We start from the raw sequence: 25,835 nt of genomic DNA on the forward strand, positions 1-25,835 counted from the left end.
ATAAAAAGAAAAAAAACAGAGGGCGCACCAGCCTAGTGCATTACCTTTGGGACAATTGAAAACAAAAAAAAATGTATACACATCATACTCACAAACAGGATGAAATGTCAAGCGAAATATATATATAAAAGTCCACCAGATGCTCCACTCCACATGGTCTGCTGGTTAGCAACAGTTGTGGAATGGAAACATCCAAATAAAACAGACGCTTTTCGAAGGGTGTCACCTCTTCTTTTGAGCTGGATTTGGAATGCAGGTAGCTGGACTTTATATAATAAAAAAAAAAAAAATGTGACCTCTATTACAAGCCCCTCCCACAATGGGCAGGCTGATGAGATAAAGTCGTAAGAGAAGGTAAAAAAAAAATGTGTATATATACAAGAAAATTTCCATTGTTTTGATTGGTGGTATGTTCACATATATTCTCTGCTCACTGTTTGCACCTTATCACATGCCTGACGAAGGGGTCCTGTGTAACTCCGAAACGTTGCACTGTTTCTGATGTGATCCTTTCTGCAATAAAAAGTTTCTTTAGACTGCTTTGCAAGATCCATGTTGTGCTGGCGAATATGTATGTACCTATATATATATATACAAGCAAACATACACATTTAAATCCTCTGCAATAGGCCTTACATCACAAAGCATTATGTAAGAGAGACATGCTGTATCTGACAATGCTGCTGTCCAAAGGGGTTTCTGTTGCTCCTTCAGTGAAGTGAAGAAACCCAGAGATAGGTAATGTTTTACTAGCCGGATTACCAAGGGAAAAAAAAAAAGAATTCAGCGAACCCATTTAAGAATATTTAAGGATTGTCAATCTGTATTATATAACCGTGATTGTGCACTTCGGGGTAGGGGCGCGCACCGCTTCTGGTGTGATTAGTCACAGCAGAAACTGATTAGTGGGTTCCGGCCAATGGATGTCCACTGCTACCCGTTGATCATCGAGGAGATAGGCTGGATGGAGCTCTGCCTATGTAAACAAGGTAGAGCTCCGTCCTGACAGCGGGGATGTGATGGATTTTCTGTCCCTGCATCCATCACATCCTTTAGTGAAAGCAGCACAAAAACACTGTGTTGTAGGAAAGTAGTCTATATGAGGCTACCTATAGCGCTTGCTCTTAAATTATATCTTAGTGATAAACATCTGTGGCTAATCATCAATAAATTAAATAAACTACTGATACTCCTCTATTAATATAATAAATAGTGAATAATATAATTAAAATATGTAAAGTGACTTGTGGCTGGTGATCAATACGAAATAAATAATTTAAAAATAAATCCTCTATAAAAAAAACAATAAATTATAAATACTTTTACGTTTTTATTTAAAAAAAAAAATGTAATTATTTATTTCGTATTGATCACCAGCCACAAGTCACTTTACTTATTTTAATTATATTATTCACTATTTATTATATTAATAGAGAAGTATCAGTAGTTTATTTAATTTATTGATGATTAGCCACAGATGTTTATCACTAAGATATAATTTAAGAGCAAGCGCTATAGGTAGCCTCATATAGACTACTTTCCTACATCTCTTTCACATTTATTCTATGGCAGCTGCTTAAAAAGCACATTTATTTATCTATATATTTACCCTATTTATTCTAAACCTACCAGGCGTGGGGCATATACTTTTAGTATATTTCTTACATACACAAAAACACTGCTTAGGCACACATTTAACCCTTTGATCGCCCTAGATGTTTAACCCTTTCCCAGCCAGTGTCATTAGTGTCATTATTACATTCCTCCCCAGCCCCACCCAATAATCTGTCCACCAGATCCGGGATGTGCCAAACCCAAGCACCCGGTAAACAACATACTGTTTGGCACTTATGGTCTTTGTGACAGATTGCCTTCTCTGTCCTTTGTTCTTCCCCTGGCAGCTAGGGTGTTGCCCTGCTCCAGCAATGCTGGTCCCTGACTGGTTTCTCCAACATCACGCAACAGGGCACATTTATTGGGATGTTCCAGCCCAGGACCAGCCTCCTTGACTCTTTCACCTCTACCCTTCCTAACTGTTACCCAACTACTACTCTGTGCTGACCCCTGCCCGGCACCTGCCGGGTATGTTCCCAACTCAGTGTTGCCAGTTGCTTCCCTAGATTCAGGACCTGGGCTTCCAGGAAAGCAACATGCTTACAATTTTTGCAGCAGTATTCGCCCTCGATAGGATGATCGAAGAATGCATACATGCCACAAGATGTGCACCAAGTCACATCTCCACACCCACCGGGCATTGTACTCACTAATTTAATGGGGATTGGGAATTTTGACTCTGTCCGATTAACTGTTAACAAGCTTCCTGACTCTAATTTCTCAGCACACAGTTACTCCTTAGTCACACTCAGTTACTTAATACTACTCAGCTATGCAACAATACTTAGATACGCAACAGACAGCAACAGTACTCAACAATACACAGGTACTTAATAATACTCAGTTACTCTACAGTAATCAACAATACACAGACTTTCTTGACACTGGCATCTTAACAACCATTGAGGACATCTGTTAATAAGGAGGATGTCTGTTGCTTCCACAAAAGCCTTTTTTTGACCCTCCTGTGCCTCTCTCCCTCAACACTGGGGGGACATCAGCTGACTGATAGAGAGAAATTGAGGGAGAAGAAAAAAAATGGTATACTAGTCAGTACCAGTATGCAAAGCTGTATTTTCCTTGGAAGAATAAATCACTTATAACGTTGGGTGTCCTATGTATGGATGTTGCTGCATTATGTAAAGCTATTAGAATAGTTTTTAAGATTTTAGAATGAGGTGCCTCGAGACTGTCCATCATTTTTAAGGATACCTTGAGATTGTCTATATTTTTAAATGGTGCCTTAACTTAAAAAAGGTTGAGAAACACTGCTATAGGTTGCACATATTATTCACAGTGCAGAATAATCCAAACTCTGCAGTGACATCTAGAGTACAAAAGAAATACTGAAATGCTTTGGAAACACACAATTACTGTAGCACAAGGAGATATCCAAAGTGGTAAACAAATCAATGTAAGTGCAGATTTCACTAAACAAATATATATTTTCTTTATATAGGAAAGGGTAGTGTTAATTTGCTTTAATGGGGAAATGTTAAAGGAGAAGTGTGGGTATTAAAAAAAAATATATATATATAATCATACATATATAGCTACATGCTGCAGCATTGGAATGCTGTTCCTCTGCCGCCTCTAAGCCTGAGAACTGAGAAATCAGGTGACCGCTGATAGCCTAGTTCTTGGGTATGCTATGGGCACAGAGCAGTAACTGTCAGCCACCGCTCTGTGCTCTGCTTCTTCAGTGCACACTGAAGTGCCAGCCAGGAGAGGGGATAGGGATGGTTGGCTCAGGCTCTCACTCTCAGTGACACTGCCTGTGAGGCATCTAGGTGGATCCCAACATTATTATTGGACTCCCTCAAGAGTCTGGAACAACTTTGTTATATCAGCCGACAGTGTGCTTTAGTCTGCTGTTGGCTGATTCTGGGTCACAGGAAAGTACAAGTAAGTGCACTTTTGTGGCCCTCAAGAAAAGTATGGCCAAATGTTTTGGTCATACCTCTCTTTTAAAGGGTCAATTATGTGCTTTGCCTATGCGGCATAACACAAATTAAAGTATACCTAAAGCCAAACTTTTTAAAAATCTTTTTGGATAGAGTGATGAGGGTTTAGAGCCCAAGGTAGGTTTTTGTTGCTATCTGTGTATTCCTGCTAGAGAGTTTCATTATCTCTATTTGTCCCAGTGACCATTGTCATTGAGACAGAAAGAAATGGGAAAAAGTGAAAAATTTTCAGACCCCCACTAAAACAGAAATGGAGGGAAAATCTTCCAATGGGGATAATTGTTTTGGTGTCAACTGTATAAGATGGGATGGGGTACAGATGGTTTCATAGCTGATTACATATGTATCACCATGGGTAATGGCAGATCTAAATAGAAGCTAATCTGGTTCTATCTTTGGCTGCCAAAGGATAGGAAGCTTTAGTTCCACCTTAAGCAGGACACATTTATAGGGCAGTTTTGAGAAGCCTGAAGTAAAAATAATGCTAATTAGAGTCCTTTCAAGAGGTCTTACTTACAAGCAAGGTGCACCAGTTAATTGGTCAACTACATGCCAAATAAGTTTTGGTATGGATAAATGTAGAGTTCTTCACTTAGGGGCTAAAAACATAAATGCATCATGCAATCTAGAGCAGCCTTTCCCAACCAGGGTTCCGTGGAACCCCAGATCACCTGCAGAGGTTGCTTGTATTTCATTGAGCAAAGAGCCGTTTTCATCTCTTTAGTTCCATTGACAGTTCTTTTTTATTTTTTGACTGTACATTAGTATGATAGCCACTTCAAATAAAATTCTTACATATGTGGTCAGTGGGAAGAATCCCCCTCTTACAGATATCTGTAGATATAGTAAATAGCAGGGGTTCCCTGAGACCAGAAAAATATTTCAAGGGTTCTTAAATATTAAGAAGGTTGAGAAAGGCTGATCTAGAGGTTAAATGAACATTGGAGAAAAATATGCATGTGCTGGAAGATTGTGGTCTTAGAGGATAGGTCCACCTAAAACAGAAATACCAGTATTTGGTAGATGCTAGAGAGTTAAACCACCTGATAGTTTCTTATAATTCTCACAGGTCTTTTGACAAGATGTCCGTGCTTGAGTTCCTGGTTCTGCACACCTTTTTTGGGCATATTAAGTGGGTCCTACCTTCTCTGTCGGATTTTTAATTTATTTTATGTCTTTGAGGGAACATTAGGAAATGTTTGAGTAGGAAGGAAGAGTCAGAATGTTTTTTTTCTGTTGGAATATTTAAGATATATAAAAAGAGGCATAGACAAAAGAGAGGGCAAGTTATCTTTCCCCTACAGAAATCCTTACCAAGACCTTATTATAATTTAACCACTTGAAGACGAGGCATTTTCTGACACTTTTTGTTTACATGTGAAAATCGTTTTTTTTTTTTTTTTTTAGAAAATTAGTTAGAACCCCCAAAGATTATATATTCTTTTTAAACCAGAGGTGTTAGATAATAAATTGGTGAGTTCTGCAATTTTTAATGTCACACTGTGTTTTCACAGCTGTTTTTCAAATGCATTTTTGGGGGGAAAAATACACTTTTTGAAATTTTATTGCTAAAAATCATACAATACTTAACCTAATTTTTTGGTAAAATATAAAGGATGATGTCATGTCGAGTAAATAGATACCAAACATGTCATGCTTTAAAATTGCACACGCCTGTACAACGGCAATAAACAACGTACATTTTACTATCCATATCTGACAATGTAAAAGCATTTACAGGTTACCACTTTAGATGTACAGAGGAGGTCTAGTGCCGGAACTACTGGCCATGATCTGACGTTCACAATGATACCTCACATATGTCGGACGATCGCAGTATGCATGCATTCAGGACCGACACACCAATTTGCCTTAGCACGGGGTCAGGGCGGGGCACTTTAAATATTTTTTTCGGATTTTTTTTGGTTATTCATTTTTTTTTTTTACACTGTTTTTTCTGATCACTTTTATTGCTGTCACAAGGAATGCAAACATCCCTTCTGACAGCAATAGGCCCATGACAGGTACTCTTTATGGAAGGATCTGGGTTCTATAAGACCCCAAATCCCTTCTTTGTACTTGAAAGCATTCAAAATGCCAGGATCGGCGCTTTTGAATACTTTACATTTTTTTTAAAACTAGTGACTTTAAGATTCCAGTAAACCATAAGTGATGTCATGACATTGCTTCCGGGTTACCATATCTGAGACCCAATTAAAGCCGGCTGGTCGCTTGGGTCTCCCGGTGAGACCGGAGAGCCCCTAAGAGCAGCGGAAGGTGGCGGGAGGGGGGTAGGGATTTCCACTCCCGCTGCTTGTAATAACAGTTGATTGGCTGGTTAGCTGCATCGGTCATTATTACATGAGAGCCGACCGTTGGCTCTAAAAAACGGTACCGGGGTAATGCTTGCAGCTGCAGGCATCATTTTGGCACAACCACTTGAAGTCAAATGACATACAAGTACGTGATTTGGTGGCAAGTGGTTTTAAAGCTTAACTGCAAGGATCAAATGCTTGTTTAAGTCTAGGGGGCTGCAAAAAAGCACTTTTAGGTACCTGATCCTCCACTCTCGCAAGCTCCCTCCAGACTGTAAGACCAGTTCCCACAGCCTCTTCTTCATAGCCCTGCATTGGTCATGAGGATGCTGATTGACAGTTAATGACCGAAGAATGGGGGAGTGGAGCAGAGACCATCTGCCAGCAGAGCAGAGGACCAGGTAAGTAAAACTTCTATTTTTGGTCCCTTGGACCTAAACGAGCATTTAACCCTTGCAGTGAGGGGGCAACTCCACTGCAAGGGAGCATTTTAACTTTCCCCAGAGATGGGCTTAAAGTCAGTTTTTGGCACCAGTTCGGAAAAAATGAAGGTATAAACTGGAATGTGAATTCAAAGCAAGCTAAGATAATGACTAGCCTAGTACACACGATCAGAAAATCGTACAAAAATCATCACTTTCGAATTAATCGTACGATAATCTGATCGTTAGTACACAACTTTTGAGAGCCAATCTAGACAGTTCATCTGAAATTATCCGATGGGACAAACACAGAAAATGTTCTTGTACAATACCAGATTGTAAGATTTTCATTTATAATACAATACAAATATTGTATTTTCATTGATAATACAATACAAATTTCAAATATAATACAATACATTATACTTGAAAGTTTCGAAGTTGTATTCTGTCGTACGAGAATTTTCCTAAGTTGAGTAACCTCTTCATTTTCAAAATAAAAACTAGCATGCAAAAAAAAAAATGGACCATCACTCGCCCGATATTCTCATTGTGTGTACGAGGCTTTAACTGTGTGTTGCTACACCTTCACTTGAACATTCAGAAGGCTGTATCAGGATGCTGAATCACCCTACTGGCTGAGCTGTCTGGTAGACATGTGACTCACAAAAGTGGCTTTACAGAATTATAAATCCATAGGCAAACAATACATATCTGTATGCCACCTATGCTTTTAGCTTTTCCCTGATTTTTAGCATTACCATTTATTTTCAGAAATGTAAGGTTTGTATTTACCTGCTGTTTTTGTAGCAATTGTAATTTGCAATTGTAATAACAATACATTATATAAAGGTGTTACTTTTCTAAAGTGCATTTTTTTCATTGTCAAAAGTAGACAAAATCTTCAAAGGAATTGTCCCTTTATGGACACTTTCTGTATATTTCTGCAAATGAACTTGACTGTGCTATATTCAAAGTTAATATTCCTAAATGTTATTACGCCAATTAAAGCAAAAAAGCTGAGTAAGCCATTTTTCATCTCACAGATGCATATTTAAAGGTTGCTTTGATTTTACAGTCACATAATTGTGTGAAAAAACACAAACCCAGGAACCAAGCCATTGCAGAACACATGCCCCACCTTCCAATATCATAGCTCCATCAAAGCAACAAGTAATTTAAAGCAATTGTAATTAATTGCAGGCTTTAAAGAGAGTTCAGTAGGGTGCGGCAATAGTAGGATAATTGTTAAGGTTTGTTTTATTTTGTCAGACAATAGATCTGTGTTTATTGTTTCAGATGGAAGGGCAAGATTATCTATACATTACCATTTCTGAGACATCATCACAAAATATATCTTTGTTTAACAATATTTTTACACACCATTGTGCAAAGAACAATACTTGACTGAAGTTAGGAGTTACAGATCCAGGACAAAAGTCTTGTAAATCACATAAATCTGACACCATTGGGTGCACTTGTTCACATCTTCAGAGCATAATGTACTGTAATGAAGTTATGGTTGGGTAGAGGCAGTCATGTTAGATGGCCCTCTCCTTGCAGTCATTACATATAGCACCAGAGGAACAGTGATCCTGAGTCTACTCTAGGTGGGAGTTAAAACTATTTTTCTGTTGTCTATATATTTTTGAGTGCCTCCACCCAAAGGGTGCATAGGATTGTGTAAGGGACTCTCACTTAGACTACCTTGACCCTGGGTAAATTACTTATCTTTCATTGCAAAGGAGTGCATGTCTAGATTGGAATGCAATTTAGCTCTTTTTTCCAAGCATGAGGTAGGGAGATAACCATGAAGAGCTGAAATACTGTGTCTTCTTGGGGCTGCTACAGTTTATTTTTTTATTTTTTTATTTCAGGTACTTAAATAGTGCTGTCAATTTACGCAGCGCTTTACATATACATTGCACATTTACATCAGTCCCTGCCCTCAAGGAGCTTACAATCTAAGGTCTCTAACTCTCATTCATACATACATAGTAGGGCCAATTTTATACAGGATCCAATTAACCTACCAGCATGTCTTTGGAGTGTGGGAGGAAACTGGAGTACCTGGAGGAAGCCCACGCAGGCACAGGGAGAACATGCAAACTCCAGGCAGGTAGTGTCATGGTTGGGATTTGAACCAGTGACCCTCTTGCTGCTTGGTGAAAGTGCTAACCACTACACCACTGTGCCGCCCCGTTCCTTGGCTAGAAGTAACTAGGTGGGGTTCAACATCCAGGAGCATCACAAAGCTTCCACTGAAGCACAACAGCCACAAAACAGGAGATGTGGGTGCTTCTCTGTCCAGTATGTTAACTCTAGCAAAAATATTTTAAGGCCCACGTACTTTTAGGTCACACCTTCTAGGCCTTTGCACCAGACCTTGGGCCTTTCTCCAGATGCACAGGGTTCTCACTGTAACCACCCGCTTAAGAAGTAGGGCAATAGGAGCTGAAATACTTAATGTCGGCTCATTGATGTTAGGTATTGTAGCTCCTGCTGTTCTGCCTTCCTACCTCATGGACTTAAGGACTCTTCCAGAACAGTGCCTCCCTGTTTTGTGAACCCACTAATGACAACTCAGCAGGAATTAACCAGGTGATAAGACAGACAGGACTCTCTGTACCCAAAATTTTGCAGAAAAGAGCCTGTTTGGTAATGTAATACAGATTATCCTTGAGTGCAATGCTCTGCAAGAAAGTTTTCCAAATGCAAACAAACTGAGAACACAGCAAGGCTGCTAAGAAACATAGACCTATAGAGCTCATAGACCTAAGCTGTACGGAGGGGGTAAAAGCCCCCAGCCAAACATTTTTAGACATAATTGGGGTTGATTTATTAAAACTGGAGAGTGCAAAATCCAGGGCAGCTGTGCATGGAAGCCAATCAGCTTTTAACTTCAGCTGTTCAATTACGCTTTGACAAAAAAAAAACCTGGACGCAGAGTGGATTCTGTGCCAGATTTTGCACTCATCAATTTAAGTAAATCAACCCCAATGTCTTTAGATTTTTGTAGGAGACCAGGATTGCTTTCTCTGAGATAAGGCCAGCCTTGGAGAGGTCTGACTTCCCCTCCATTAATAATAACTTGCACACTTAGGCCTCATGCACACAGGGCGTTAGAAAACATGAGCTGCAGAGCCACTAACAATGCCAGGAAAAAAGCAGCTGTAAAAACGTGCTTTTATGTGCTTTTTTCTATTGGTGTTAATGCACTTCAGCCACGTTAACTTTTAGCAGCGTTTTTTTGCCTCTATTCAAAATCAATGGTTATAAGCTGTCTTTGATACAGCTTTAAGCCCATTGATTTGAATGGAAGTCACATCCAAGTCGGATCAGGATGATCCTCCTTGTGGTGCGACTTGTGCTCTGAGGATCTTGAGTGGTAACTCAATGCCAAAATTTGAACAAAAAAAATGGCGTGGGGTCCCCCCCAATATCAATGCCAGACCCTTATCCCAGCATGCAAGGTCAGGAAAGAGGAGGGGACAAGCAAGCGGCCCCACTCCCTCCTAGATCATACCAGGCCACACGCCCTCAACATGGGGGGTGGGTGCTTTGGAGCAGGGGGGCTCTGCACCCACCCACCCCAAAGCACCTTGTCCCCATGTTCATGAGGACAAGGGCCTCTTCCCGACAACCCTGGGCGGTGGTTGTGGGGGTCTGTGGGCAGGGGGCTTATAGAATCTGGATGCCCCCCTTTAACAAGGGGGCCCCCAGATCCCAGACCCCCCCCATGTGAATGAGTATAAGGAACATTGTACCCCTCCCATTCACTGGCCCTGGTTTTTTTTTTTTTTGCAGCTTGAAAATGCCTATGCCACTTACAGCTTCAAAATGTTTGTGTGTACATGAGGCCACATGATAACATGGAGGGGCGTTTTTAAGCTGCTAAAAAAAGTCCCTAAAAGCAGCTGCAAAAACGCCCTGTGTGCATGAGGCTTAAAAGAACTTAACATGCATGTTAGTTGATTTGCAGAAGGTCAGATCAGATCAACAAGTAAGTTGAAAGGAGAAATATGGCAAAAGCTCTTTTGGCCATACTTATATGGATAGAACGAACTGCACTCTTGTGACCCATTTAAAAAGTTCTTTTAAATGTTTTTATGTTGGACTTTTTTTAATCCCAAACTTTTCTTTTAAGTTTTGTATTTTTTCCGTTGGGGAGAAAGAAGTAAGTTTATTCTTCATTACACTTACCTCACTTCGCTCATGATAATGATCAAAATTAAAGACATTTAAAACTACAGTTCATGTTTAAGTAAAGGGAGAGGACAGCAAAAAGTATCCATTTTAAAGGTCATGAAAGTTGGGCAGTGATTTTGCTTAAAGATGTGGGAAATTAGTGGGTGATGCAAAAGAGATAACAGTTACATTTAAAGCCCATCTTTGGTCAAAACAATCTACCAGCTGTCACTCCATCATGCCCATACACATTTACTATTGTAAAAAAAAAAACCCTATAAACATTTTTTTACTTAATCCGCCTTTACATGACCCTCAGTTGCAACTCTTCCAGTATTGCAGCCCTGCAATTGGCCGCTGCAGGCTAGGCCTGCCAACCAGTCTTGTTGCCGCCCCTCAACGTCATGTACCACCAATGGAAGTCTTTGGGACCCAATGAGGACACTGAGAGAGTCTCTTATGACAGCCAATATGCAGCATCCACAGCACTAGGGAGAGACATGGCCACTGCAAAAAAGTTACTTGATGTGACTGCAGATTGAGTCATTTTTTCTCTTGGGACTGTATGTTTCAGTTGAAAGAGAAAAACAATATTGAAATAACTTCAATAACAATGGAATAGTACCAATCGGAATTCAGAATTTATTCCTTCATGACAGCAGAACTGCATCTTTTATGTTCACAGCAAGAGATGATGAAATTAGTAGCATCTCCAAGTCACCAACTTTTGATTCTTCTGAATATTTCCAGGTAGACCTGTCTACTCTGTGAGAATCAAACACATTCATAATCCAGACAATCATTCATAAATTGTATAATTTCTCTGCACACTGGAGAATCTTTATTCATATATTCAGGAGAATCAACCAATGTGCACATCCCCCAAAACAGATTCACTCATCACCATTCCAATTGCTATCTTGGAATTCTTAGTCTGTGGCAAAGGGCTAGCTCACATCACAATCCCTGCGTTCAGTGTGTTTCAACAGGCACATTTACACATGTTTTTAATTAATTATTTTTTTTTTTCCTCTTGATTGGAAATTTAAATTTCAATAGAAAAGCAGAACAGGCAAACAATTGGCAAACTCAAAACACACGTCGCTGTGAAATGGAGTCCAAGCACGGCCGTACAAACCACTATCTACAATAACAAAGACTGACTATCTAGCTGATGGGAAAGGAATAATACCATTCCAACCTTTCTCTCTTGGCCTGTTGGGCCATTGCTTCACTACTAGAGGAGATTATCATAATAATTTGTTCACTGTACAACAGGAATTATCAGTGCAAGGAACTAAAGATGGACCATCCCTCTAATAGCAGAATTTAAGAAACATCATTGCAAATCCACTGAATCATGACCCATTTTCCAAACTATAAGGGCTAACAATTGTATTGGCTTAAACACCTCCAAGTCATCTGTCAAAACAGTTACCCTGTGGTGGAAGAGGAATCCGGCCATGCCTGACAAAGTTAGTTACATTTCTTTTCACATCCCTTAGAGAGGTACGTGGCTTTGTAAAGTGGAATCAAAGAATCGACTAGGTTCCTCCAGAAAGACACGGTAATGGCAGCAGCTTCATACATTCTTTTTCCAGGCTTCTTACAGTGTAGAAGAATGGCCCTGCATGCATAAAATAGTAAAATATTAAGCAAAGTTCTATGGGTGTTGTATGGGACCACCACCTCCAGCAATCCTAGGAGACATACTGAGACTGATATGGGGATGGGCGTGACTAGGACCTCCGTTATGCAATCCAAAACAGCAAACCAGAAAGATTGGATTAGTGACACATTTTCAGAAAACGTGGATGAAATTGGCAGAGCTATACACCTATGGCCAGCAGAACAAGTGCGTAGATCCCTGCCAACTGAGCCGGGGTAAAATAGATCCTGTGGAGAAATGTAAAATGAATGAATCTATCCCTAGCTGAAATTAGGTTTAATATAGTTTTTAACTCAGCTTTTACCTTTGTCCTAGATGTAAGCTTTTAATACAGGGGTCTTCAAACTATGGCCCCCCAGTTGTTCAGGAACTATAATTCACATCATGCCTAGCCACTTGCCGACCGCCGCATGTACATATTCCGTTGGGGGCAGCCCCTCACAGGCAGAGTGACGTATCGGTACGTCACTAGCCAGTGAGGCTCTGGGGAGCGAGCGCGCGCCGCCCGCGGCGCGCTCCCGCACGGTCACGGACCCGCCCGTGCGTGTGACTGGCGGACCCGATGTCCGCCGGTCACTCAGCGATCGTCGGGGGAGAGGGAGAAAGGCAGGCGGCTAGTGTAAACAAGCTGCCTGTCATTCTCCCCTGTGTAGTAACAATGATCATACGGTTCTACTATGTAGGACCGTAGATCATTGTTCCTACAACTCAAGCCACAGCCAATCACAGTTAGAATCACGCCCCTAGGGACACACACAGCCCCTCCCTCTCAAATAAAGTTAACCCCTTCACTGCCAGTGTAATTTTACAGCAACAGTGCATATATATAGCACTGATTACTGTAGAAATGTCACTGGTAACCCCAAAAGTGTCAAAAATGTCAGTCAAGGGTCCGATCTGTCCGCCTCAATGTCGCAGTACCGCAAAAAAAAAACGCATTACGCGTTAAAAAAAAAACATAAAAAATGACAAAAATCTTTCCCTTTGTTAGTAAACGCGATAACTTTTGCGCAAACCAATCAAAATATGCTTTTTGCGGGGCCCTTGGGAGATTACAGGACCGTCATGAGGGGGAGGAGCCTATCGGCGCGCACGTAGGACGGAGGGGGAGAGGGCTATCTCCTGCTGAATGGAGGCACCAAGGATCCTGACCGCTCCCGACCCACCTCCGGCCAGACTCTGGATGCCTAAGCTCCCGGGGATGAGCGCGGGCACTGCGAGCGGCGAACCTTGCTGACCCCCCCCCCACCCTCCCTGACGTCTCCCTCCATAGTCTGTAGCTACGACTCCAAGCAGCACTAACACTCGGAGGAGTCCTGCAAGCCTACAGCACGCGGAGTCGGCGCTGGAGAGCCTTGTCTCCTGCACGGGAACGCAGGTGAGCAGCCATAGCGGCGACAGGAGAGACCTCCTTGCTAATCCGCCAGTGCGGGGGGCCGGACATGGTCGGTAAACGTCCGTAGGCGAGCAGGTCCCGAGGGAGCGGACCCCAAGAGAGCTGCCAGGTCCATCTGAGCCCACCCATCTGGAGACGCTGATGTCCCGATGCCTGAGGAGACAGGAGAGTACACAGTCTAAAGACGAACGGGAAAAAAAAAAAAAAAGGAGGAAAAAAAAACTTTTAAAAAGGGACAGTCTACAAAACCGTGAGTCACAGAGGAGTAAACCCTCTTTCTATATCATACCTACTGTCATCTTACTGTTTATTAGAAGGACTTATAAAGACTTCCTAGAGACATATAACAAAGCAGTATGGTAAAATATCAATGTCAGCACACCTGAGACTGATTCAGCTGCTCCCTGTTTAAACCAGCAACCTCATATAAAGTGTTTCTTATTGGATTAACAGCCACAATAGTCTCTCAATACCCCAAATCAGCTCATGTTTATTTCACATGGTTCCTCAGCAACCGTACACAGAGACTCATAAGAAGATCACAGGTATAAATAAAGACCTTGGGGTTATATAAAATATATAAAATGATTAACACTTTCTCTGTGAAATAATACCTGACATTACCCAAACACCTTGTTATGACATACAGCCTGAGTTTTCTCCCTCGCTCTATTGTCTTTTCTCTCTACCACTTCTTAAACATTTAAGGACGAGATTCACCCTAGCCTGTATAAGGACCTGAGTAGGGGGGTGGGAGGCTGGAAGTGCCCCATGCCTCATACCTCTATAGCCGCCGGTGAACATTGATTCAAAATAGAGGCTACCCGGCTTGTCTGTGTCTCCCTCTGGCTTGAAGGTAGACAAAATCTTTTTCTGATTATCAATACGGTATACCTAATTTCGGAGCACCATCATAGGAGGCTGCGAGACTTTATATAGGAACCGCGGAACAACTCTCTACATAATGAGGGGTAAATCCACAAGAGGAGGAGCCATTGCAAAATCACCAAGGGTGTCCTCAAGCCCTAACACAATAAGGAAATTTATGACACAAGAAAATGCCTTAGAAAAAACATCCCAGGGAAAACAACAAGGAACAGACAAGAAGAAAGTAGAGAAAAATCAAAAAGCTGAAGTAGCCAAATCACCAATCAGTCCAGCAAATTCAGAATTAAGCATAAGGATTGAAAACGACGAGGAAGAAGAGGAAGAGCGGGGAGAAACAAAAGAACACGCCCCCACAAAAGGTGAAATGCGAGAAATGTTTGCAGGATTGGAAAAATCTTTAAAAATCGAATTGGTTAAAATCCAAACCGACCTAGGACGGGTCCAGATGGACCTGGGACACGCCCTGGGACGGGTAGAAGAACTAGAAAAAAAACAAGAGGACCAAAGAAAAATAATACAGGGAATGAGAAAGGAAATAAATGAGACCAAGAAAAAAGCCAGAGATCTAGCTTACAAACTAGAGGATCAAGAGAATAGAGCGAGACGAAAAAATTTGAGGATCCGAGGACTGAGAGATACAACACAGGAAGAAAATTTAGGAGAAAAACTTCAAAAAATCCTAAACCCAGTATTAGGTAGAAGGGAAGAAGACCAATTGCTGATCGACAGAGTCCATCGCATAAGAAAACCGACAGGAGCTCCAGCAGAATCACCTAGAGATGTGATAATCAGGTTTCAAAACTACACAGATAAAGCACAAATATGGGAAAACCTGAAGAAGAATAAATCATTATTAAATGCAGTAAATACAGAAAATGACAAGATACAGATATTTACAGATCTGGCACCGGAAACACTGAGGAGGAGAAGAATTTTAAAACCCTTGACAGAAGAGATGCAAAAACAAGGAATCAGATATAATTGGGGGTTTCCAGCCAGTTTAATAGGAAAAAGAGATGGGCAATCAGCAAAACTCATTTTTCCAGAGGAAACTCAAGAATTTTGCAAAAAACTTGATATACAGGAACCAAACCTGCCTGGATGGTATGAAGGCGACAGGGAAGATGAACTAGGAAGAAACTCACAGACGGAAGAACAGCAATGGACATCAGCTAGAAAAAACAAAAGATAAAATATGTGGAAATACTGCCCAAATAATGCAAATCGGGAGAGAACCCTCCCCCCTTTTTTTTTTTTTTTTCTTTTTCTTTTTCTCCTCTCTCCTGCTTTGCGTGGAGTGGCCTCTCTTACTGATGTGAACTGTGCAGGGGGACTGGGGGAGGGGGGGTCGGGGGGCGGGGGGAGGAGGGAGGGGAAGGGAGGTAAGCTATACAAAGGAAGCAGGATAGCCCCACCCCAAAGCCGGAACGTCCTTCCAATTGAGGAGGGAGGTATATCGTGCTAACCTACTAGAGCACCACCCCAAAGGAATGGGTATCAGGGAGAATGACCCAAAGAAACAACTAAATACCCTAAGATCAAAAATTGATCAGAAAAATATCATCATGAGACGGAAGGGGACTGAGGTGGGGGGGAGGGGAGGGGGGGGGAGGGCGAGAGAGGGGGGGAAGGGTAGGGATAGTGAAACTCTCCTTTGCCAAAAAAGAAAAGAAATTTTAAAAGCCTGCCAGACTAACAACATTGGTAGTATGTTGTCAGTAGAATTTAAACCGATCCGGTGCCCCCGTGTTCGAGGAGGAACTGGATCAAGTAGGAGGAAAAAAAAATGAAAGATGAACAACTAAAAATAATAACGTACAATGTAAGAGGATTAAACTCCCATACAAAAAGGTATAAAATATTGGAAGAGCTGAGGAGAGAAGCAGCAAATATTGCTTTTCTACAGGAAACGCACATCTCTCTCCACTCGAATTTAAAACTTTTCTCTAAACACTTTCCTAAATGGTATTACGGAGACTCACCAATAGAACGTGCAAGAGGAGTAGCAATAGGAATAGCTGGAAATACAGAATTCTCCTTAGAAGAAATGAAAACAGACCCGAACGGTCGATATATTTTCCTTAAGGGACAAATAAGGGGGATGGAGCTGACATTGGCCAATATCTATAACCCAAACAAAAAACCAAGTGAATATCTGGGGAGAATCCTGTACGACCTAGAGAGCTTTAAAAAAGGCTACCTGATAATGGCAGGAGATATAAATTTTTGTTTAGATCCAAACGTCGACAGTACATCGGGAGTAAGGACGCTAGGAGACCAAAAACTGAGGAAAATAAGGGTAAAGTTACACCAGAGCCAATTAGTAGATGCATGGAGGGTTCAACATCCAAAAAAAAGAGACTATACTTACTACTCCTCAATACACTCGATGTACTCAAGACTGGATTACTTTTTTATTGACCATCGCCTGTTGGAATTTATAGAAACTACAGAAATAGGTACAATCACACTGTCAGACCATGCCCCCCTAACCCTAACAATCAAGACACCGACACACCACAAAAGTATGGGAACATGGAGGTTAAATGAAGAACTAATTCTAGATGAAGAAATAGGAAACAGACTAGAAAAATAACTAGAGTTTTACTTTCAAAAGAATGATACGCCAGAAATATCATCTGCTACACTCTGGGAAGCACACAAAGCGTATATCCGAGGAATATTAATAGCCAGTGCCTCAAAAAAAAAGAAAGAGAGATCCAATCAAATCAATACACTCATAAGAGAAATATATGATCTAGAACAAAAACATAAAAAAGAATTTAAAAAAGAAATAGAGGAAAACCTTATAATTAAAAGAGATGAATTAAAAGATCTATTGGAAGAAGAATCTAGAAATTACTTCAATAAGATAGCCAGATACAGATACAACTTTGGAAATAAACCAGGGAAATCCCTAGCAAGATTACTGAGGAAGAAAAAATCAAAAAATTACATAGAAAAAATTAAAAACAGTAAAAATGAAATAGTAAACCCAACTACAGAAATAGCTAAAGCGTTCCATGCCTTCTACAGTACGTTATATAACGTCCGGAAGGAAGAAACCTCAAAAACAAGGCAGGAAAGAATAATAAATATCCAAAAATATATTGAGGAAGCAAACCTGCCCAAGATCCCAGAAGATAAATTGGAACTTCTTGAAGCGCCAATTACTGAAAATGAAATAAGAGAAGCATTAAAAACCACTCAAAACGGAAGGAGTCCGGGTCCGGATGGATACACAATAAAGTACTATAAAAGATTTAAAGAAATATTAATACCAAAAATGCAAGATTATCTGAATAAAATAGGGAAGGAAGAACTAAGAGAAGAATCTCTAATGGCATATATAACGGTCATACCGAAAGAAGGGAAAGATCAAACCCTATGCTCTAGTTATAGGCCAATCGCGTTGTTAAACACAGATACAAAATTATTCGCGAAAATTTTGGCAACGAGATTAAAAGATTTATTAAAAATGTGGATCCATCCGGACCAGACAGGATTCGTTCCAGGCCGAGAAGGTAAGGATAATGTTATACGCACCTTGCTACTTCTACAAAAAACAACAAAACATGAGGCCCCCTCCATCCTATTATCAATCGACGCCGAAAAGGCTTTTGATAGGGTGGATTGGGACTTCATGAAAGAAACCATAAAAAGCTTAGGGATCGGGCTAAGAATGAGGCAATGGATAGAAGCATTATATAACAACCCCACAGCAAAAATAAAAATAAACGGAAGCTTATCAGAGAAATTTGGAATGAGTAATGGGACAAGACAGGGGTGTCCCTTGTCACCCCTATTGTTCGTGTTAACCCTGGAACCATTACTGGCAAAAATTAGACAAAATGTAGACATAAAAGGAGTGAAGGTAAATCAAGAAGAACACAAAGTTGCAGCATACGCTGACGACTTGCTATTCATTGTCACAAATCCAAGGATTACTCTCCCAAATATTCAAAAGGAGCTAAAAGATTATGGAAAGTTGTCAAACTTTAAAATAAATCCAATAAAATCAGAGATTCTGAATATAAGGTTAAATACTCAGGAAGAACAAAGTATAAAAACACACTTCCCATATACGTGGACAAAAGAAAAATTAAAATACTTAGGGATATATTTAACACCTCAAACTGAAAAATTATACCAAGCGAATTATATACCGTTACTGAACGAAATAAAAACAGAAATAAGAAAGAAATCAAATGGTCAAATCTCATGGATTGGAAGAAACAATGTTGTTAAGATGTTTATCTTGCCAAAAATCTTATATACCTTCTCTTTATTGCCAATAAACATCCCCGCAATCTTTTTTAGGGTAATTAGAACCTTACTGACAAAGTATATATGGCAGTGGAAAAAACCCAGAGTACAGTACAAGACCCTGACAAGAAGCAAAGCACAGGGAGGATTAGCCACCCCAGACATAGAGAGGTATTATAAGGCGGTAATTATTTCACGAATGGTGGACTGGACAAAAATAGAAAGGAGAGAAAAAAGATGGGTAGAGATAGAATGCACACAAAATAATAATCAGTTACACAAAACAATTTGGATTCCACCAAAATATAGGGAAACACAGGGAGCACACGAATTGACAAAGGTAGTGTATAAAATATGGGATGGAATAAATAAACAACTGAAATGGGAATACAACTCACCAATGATAGCATTAAATGGCACTAAATACTTCCCACCCGGGGAGGAAAAACAGGGAGGAAATTGGATAGGGAACACTCAATTAAAAGATATTTTACACAAAGGGCACATAAAAACACTTCAGAAATTAAAACAAGAAAATAATAATATAAAAATAGATAATTGGAGATATCTCCAGCTGAAAACATTTTGTCAGCTCATTACCACAGCCGATTAGGTCGGAAATTTTTTTTAACAATATCGAGAAACTGAGCTACTCTCCCATGCAAAGGCATGGAGTGTCTCAGATTTACAAAATGCTGCTGGAATGGCACAGTATGGAAAAACCTCCATATATAGGAAAATGGGAGAAAGAAATAGGAACACATTTGCAAGGACAGGAGCTTGGGACTGTACTGGGGATGGCTGGATCCACAGCCATAGATGTTAGTACTACAGAATTAAACTATAAATGTCTATATAGGTGGTACATCACCCCAGAAGTGATAAATAAATACCAACCAGGCAAGACAGATAAATGCTGGCGGGATTGCGGCAACATAGGTACAATTTATCATTTATTTTGGGACTGTCCCAAAATAAGAGATTTTTGGCTAGAGGTAAGACAACTGATTGAAGATATCACCGAAATAAAAGTGCCGGACGATCCATGGGCATGCCTATTTCATAAAACAACAATACCCTTAAAAAAATATAAAATGACTCTGGTCCCAACCATGCTAAATACAGCAAAAGGAACCATACCAAAAAAGTGGAGAGAAAAGGAGAGCCCGAAAATAAAGGAATGGTGTAAAAAAGATAAATAATAACTATAATATGGAATACCTATGTAATACACAAGAGGAGATTCCAAGAAATATGAAAAGAAAATGGGGGAAATGGAAAGAATTTAAAAAATCATCCAAATATATTGAATTAAACAATTAAGCATATCTACCATGGGGAGGCATTCTAGAGTGAAACGGCTGGCAAGAAGGGGAGGAATCATGGGAGGAAGGGGGAGGGTGGGAAGGGAAAAAATATATAAAATTTAATGTATATTTTTCTTTTTTTTTGTGTGCCTTTTTGATGCATAATTTAACTATGTAATGTACGAATTTAAATCAAATTGGTGGAACTCTGTTATATTGAGATTTTATATACAAATAAAAATAAAGTAAAAAAAAAAAAAAAAATATGCTTTTTGCAATTTTTTTACCAAACATATGTAGCATAAAACAAATTGGCCAAAAATGTTAAAAAATTTAGATTTTTACATTTTTTTGGGGGGAATTTCATATAAAAAAATGTGAAAAATATTGTTATTTTTGCAAAATGGATGCTCTTTTTTTGCTTATAGCTCATGATCAAAAAATCGCACAGGTGATCAAATACCACCAAAAGAAAGCTCTGTTTGTGGGAAAAAAAAGAACCTCAAATTAGTTTAGGTACAGCATCGCACGACCGCGCAATTGTCCGTTAAATTCACGCAGTGTCGAATTGCAAAATACCTCCTGGTCTTTCAGCAGCCAAATCCTCCGGGGCTTAAGTGGCTAGTCATGGCTTTGAATGTCAGAGTTTTACAATGCCTCATGGGATGTGTAGTTCCACAACAGCTGGAGGACCGTAATTTGAGGATCCCTGTTCTAATGCGTTTTACCTGTAGGTACTTTGGAATCCATCTAAACCTGCACCATTTAGTAGATATAGATGTCGGCTGCGTCTGATAAATGTCTGATGTGTTTGCGGCACACTGTCTGTGCTGTGATTGCAGTGAGCACCGAGCCATGATGGTGACTTCAGTGCACATGCACAAGAACAACGTCATTGTGGCCCGGCCATTCTAGTGGCCAGAGAGCAAGAACCCGAAAGGAGGAATGGGCAAATGTTTAGGCATCAGCAGCGGTGACAGCTCAGTGCTGGAGGGCTTAGTTTTACAGTAAGTCTGTCATAATGTGTCAAACATAGGGTGCATACTAACACGTTATGGCATAAACTAACTGGGGCTCATTAAGAAAAAAAAAGAGTTTATTTTATTTTAATGAGTTTTAGTGAGGTCACTTCCTGCTTCTTCCTCAGGCTTCTCCATTGTTTGGTGGGTTCATTAGAGTGGAGGATCTTTAGCGTGCTAAGGATGTCTGCCGTTAGAGGCTTGCTAAGGCTATCTAAATCTAATGCTGCCCATCCACGTATAGATTTTTGGACGAGAATGTTCATACGAACATTTGTACGAAAACTCCTTGAACATTCGATGAATGGACAAATGTCGTTCAAAAATTGTCTTTTTTTTTAACATTCAATTTTAAAATGAATGTAATTTCTGAGCAATAATCACATACAGTACACTGCCTGAAAATTTGTTGATCGAGAAAAGTTTTCCTTTCTGTCCCTTGGATTTTTCCCGTCACTGCAGTCAAAAACGGACATCGATTTGACCCCACTAACGATTAGAAAACCAAAAGAATTTTCTTAAAGCGAAAAGTTTAGAACTAAAATCTATACGTGTATGTCCAGCATTAGGGTAATGCTGGCCATACACTATACGAAAAATCATATAAACTAACTAGTTTTAAACTCAGCTTTGAGAGAAAACGATAGTGCCATCATGTAATGACCCATAAATCATTCAATGGACATAAATTAATCAGTTTTTTGTTTGTTATTCAACATCTACCTAGTGCAAACAGTTTGGACAAGAAACGCATTAACCTTTCAATTAATCGTTAGTTCAGCAGAAAATGTCCAAACTTGTCCTTCGTTTTTTGGTTTAAAAAATGTCACAACCGATTTGTGCCCAATAACTGGCCGAAAAAACGAATGAACTGTCCAAATGACCGAATTTCGGCTGATTTTTCATATAGTGTATGGCCAGCATTATTCACTAGATCGTTCCCTTTTTTTTTCTCCCACTCGCATTAATGTGTGTTCCGGTACAAAAAAAAATGTATGCTGCTGTATTTTTTTTTTTTTAAAGCATCGGAACTGAACTCAGTGGTGTGATCTAGGGTGATTGTAATAAAATGATTTGACTGAGCTCTGGATGCATTTAAAAAATACATCTTAAGGTATCTGGTGTTAACAAGCCCTAAAAAAAATGAGGCCACAGGGTAGGCATAACAGATAGATGGCTAGTAGGAAGAAGGAGGTCAGCAATGACAGCCCCTGTATTTATTTTATGGCATTTTAATTTAATGAACAGGAACACAATAACAGCAGTAATAGTGATCTGTCTGATCATGCCCTATAATTAATATTAAACTCAATACACAAACTTTTCAATGAGATCTTCCCTTTCCTGGGGGTTAGCATATATTAGAAGTGTATACATTGAATAATATGTGATCATACATTACTTCTGTTTATGCTAAACAAGCTTTCATCAAAAATGAGACTCATCGGAATCCCACATAAAGAGATACTTGTTGAAAGGTTAAATGACACTTTAAAAATGTAATTCATTTCATGGAAGCGTATGTGGTTAATACTGCTTACCTCATCCTTCTTCACCATTAGAGTAGTGTCTGTTATTAATACTTGTTGTGTCCCCTAAATATTTAACAATAAACCTAGCGTCTCGAAAGGCCTCAGACGACTTATACAGCACATGGACAGAAAAATGCTGCGTTTAAAAGCATTGTTCTTTTTTTATCGTATGCATCTTAACGTTTTTATTTTTTGCAACTAAATGTTTTTCTTCTTTTATTTTATGCCTTTGAATGTTTTTCTTTTTCAATTTATTGCCTCTGAATGTTTTTCTTTTTTTATTTTACGTAACTGAATGTTTTTATTTTTTTATTTTATGCTTCTGAATGTTTTGCTTCTTTTATTTTATGCCACTGAAATATTTTTCATATACAAGTAAATGTTTTTCTTTTTTTTCTTTTATACCTCTGAATGCAGCTCTATATTAGCCAAATTGTCCATGCACATTGCCGTAATTTAGGGACACTCAGAGAGGAGCGTATACTGTATGTGTAAATGAATTCTAGTGATTAGAAAACATGAATATTCTAGCCATTAAAGAGAGTTTACATGCATACGCCTCTAAAAACCCTATGCACACGTATAGGCACATAAACAAAATAAAATGCGTGCCAAAACAAAAAAAATTTTAAGCTGGATTTCCAGCATAGATGAGCAGGGGCTGACTGGCAACTTTCGACCCAGGGGACAAGTACAAACCAGAGGCCCATGGTGCGTAAACTCGCCTCCCCCCCCCCACCATACCTCTTCCCAGGCTCCTCTTGACCCCCATTCCAGTCTGAAGGTACAAGCTCCAGGAACTTTCTTCTCCCCGGCTAAATCAGGGTTCCCAACCTGGCCAGCAGGGGGGCGGTTGGGGGAAGCTGAGACAGCTCGGTTGGGGCTGTCCGGAAGAGTAGAGTCTTCAGTGGAGCATGACACGGTTTACACCATCCATTATGGGGGGGGAAAGGCCTGCACTCTCTCCTTATCTTCAACCCGCACTTAGTAGGTCAGCAGGAGGGACTTTTTACTTCTCTTCACCAGGAATCCCTTAAGGCATGTCTGTGGCAGAAGTGGTGCAGCCTTTTTACAGGGCATCAAAACGACCCAGGGGGCATTTGCCCCCCTGCCCCCTGGCCCAGTCCTCCCCTGTAGATGGGAGTATTTTGATATGCCTAAAGCTGGCCATACAGTGATAACAATTCAGCTGGTCTAGCAGGGGATGGATGAAATGTAATCAATATGTGGGCTCTCATGTTTCACAGATGTCAATTTGTTTAATTTCCTTGCCTCAAAAGGATATGTTGGAAACGTTTCGAATGATCAGTGGCTGCAGGGGAACCGTTGCCTTAATACAATGTCTTGGCAGAGGGGATTCCTCCAGCCACCTCACTTGTATAGATGGAGGAATCTGTTAGCTTTTTTTTTTTTTTTTTACTTTAGTCTGCTGGCTGAATGGAAAAATTATTTGTGATTGGCCAGCTTTAGCCTGTGTCTCCTCTTTAAAGCTCAATTAAAAGCCAACTGCATTCAAAACATTTTTTTTTTCTTTTAATAGAGTGGGGGTAGGAATAGAGCCTCATATAAGGTTTTTACTGCAGTCTAGCTCTGTCTTTTTTTAAAAAAGGGGAAGGGTATGTACCTCTATTGTGTTATTATTATGGTCTGCATCCTTCTATGATGGTGAATAATGTTCTTTTTATTCCTTGTCCTGCTGTCACATAGACTGAAAGTGAGGTGAAATCTCCTAAATTGGGTTCTGGACAACAATAAAAGAAAATATTTTCTTCAATTATCCTATCATGTGAAAACCATCCGACATGACTGGGAATTCATCGTGAACAGGAATTTTCTTTTCATATGACTAGATAATTGAAGTGAGGGTGATGCTCTTTCTATGCGTTTCTGCTGGTTTGGGAAGGTTAAAGTGGCATTAAAGCCTTATTTTTTATTTAAACTCTATGGAATTGAAGGCAATGGCTGAAGCCATTTATTATCAATCAACTGTGTTTACTCTTTTTAAATCATAATGACAACAGAAACTACCCAAATTACCCTGATCAAAAGTTTACATACCCCAGTTCTTAATGCCGCGTATTGCCCCCTTTAACATCAATGACAGCTTAAAGTCTTTTGTGGTATTTGTGGATGAGGCTCTTTATCTTCTCAGATGGTAAAGCAAAAAAGCCTCCAGTTCCTGTAAATCCTTGGGCTGTTTTGCATGAACTGCATGTTTGAGATCTCCCAAGAGTGGCTTAATATTGAGGTCAGGAGACTGAGATGGCCACTCCAGAACCTTAACTTTATTCCGCTGTAGCCAATGACAGGCCGACTTGGCCTTGTGTTTTGGATCATTGTTATGTTAGAATGTCCAAGTACGTCCCATGCGCAGCTTCCGGGCTGATGAATGCAACTTTTCCTCCAGTTTTTTTTGATAACATACTGCATTCATCTTGCCATCAATTCTGACCAAATTTCCTGTGCCTTTGTAGCTCACACATCCCCAAAACCTCAGCGATCCACCTCCCGTGTTTCACAGTAGGAATGGTGTACCTTTCATCATAGGCCTTGTTGACTCCTCTCCAAATGTAGCGTTTATGGTTGTGGCTAAAAAGTTCAATTTTGGTCTCGTCATCACTCCAAATGACTTTGTGGTAGAAGGTTTGAGGCTTGTCTCTGTGCTGTTTGGAGTATTGTAAGCGGGATACTTTGCGACATTTGCATAGTAATGACTTTCTTCTGGCGACTCGACCATGCAGCCCATCTTTCTTCAAGTGCCTCCTTATTGTGCATCCTGAAACAGCCACACTATATGTTTTCAGAGAGTCCTGTATTTCACCTGAAATTATTTGTGGGGTTTTCTTTGCATCCTGAACAATTTTCCTGGCAGTTGTGGCTGAAATTTTAGTTGGTCTACCTGACCGTGGTTTGGTTTCAACAGAACCCCTCATTTTCCACTTCTTGATTAGAGTTTGAACACTGCTGATTGGCATTCTCAATTCTTTGGATATCGTTTTATATCCCTTTCCTGTTTTATACAGTTCAACTACCTTTTCCCGCAGACCCTTTGACAATTCTTTTGCTTTCCCCATGACTCGGAATCCATAAATGTCAGTGCAGCACTGGATGAAAGATGCAAGGGTCTGTCAGGAGTCCAGAAACTCATTGACCTTTTATACACATACACTAATTACAAGCAAACAGATCACAGGTGAGGATGGTTACCTTTAAAAGCCATTCAAACCCATTTGTGTCAACATGTGTGAATGCGCA

At 40.0% G+C, this 25,835-nt stretch overlaps 1 protein-coding gene across 2 annotated transcripts in view; it reads left to right on the forward strand.

Annotated features, from left to right (window-relative positions):
• The window catches only part of LOC309547260 (EF-hand calcium-binding domain-containing protein 4B-like), a 192,376-nt gene that overhangs the window by 102,140 nt on the left and 64,401 nt on the right, over positions 1-25,835 (forward strand). The window lies entirely within an intron of this gene.

Source organism: Pelophylax lessonae (assembly GCF_965119305.1).
Source record: "Pelophylax lessonae genome assembly, chromosome: 2".
In the NCBI taxonomy this organism is placed as follows: domain Eukaryota; kingdom Metazoa; phylum Chordata; class Amphibia; order Anura; family Ranidae; genus Pelophylax; species Pelophylax lessonae.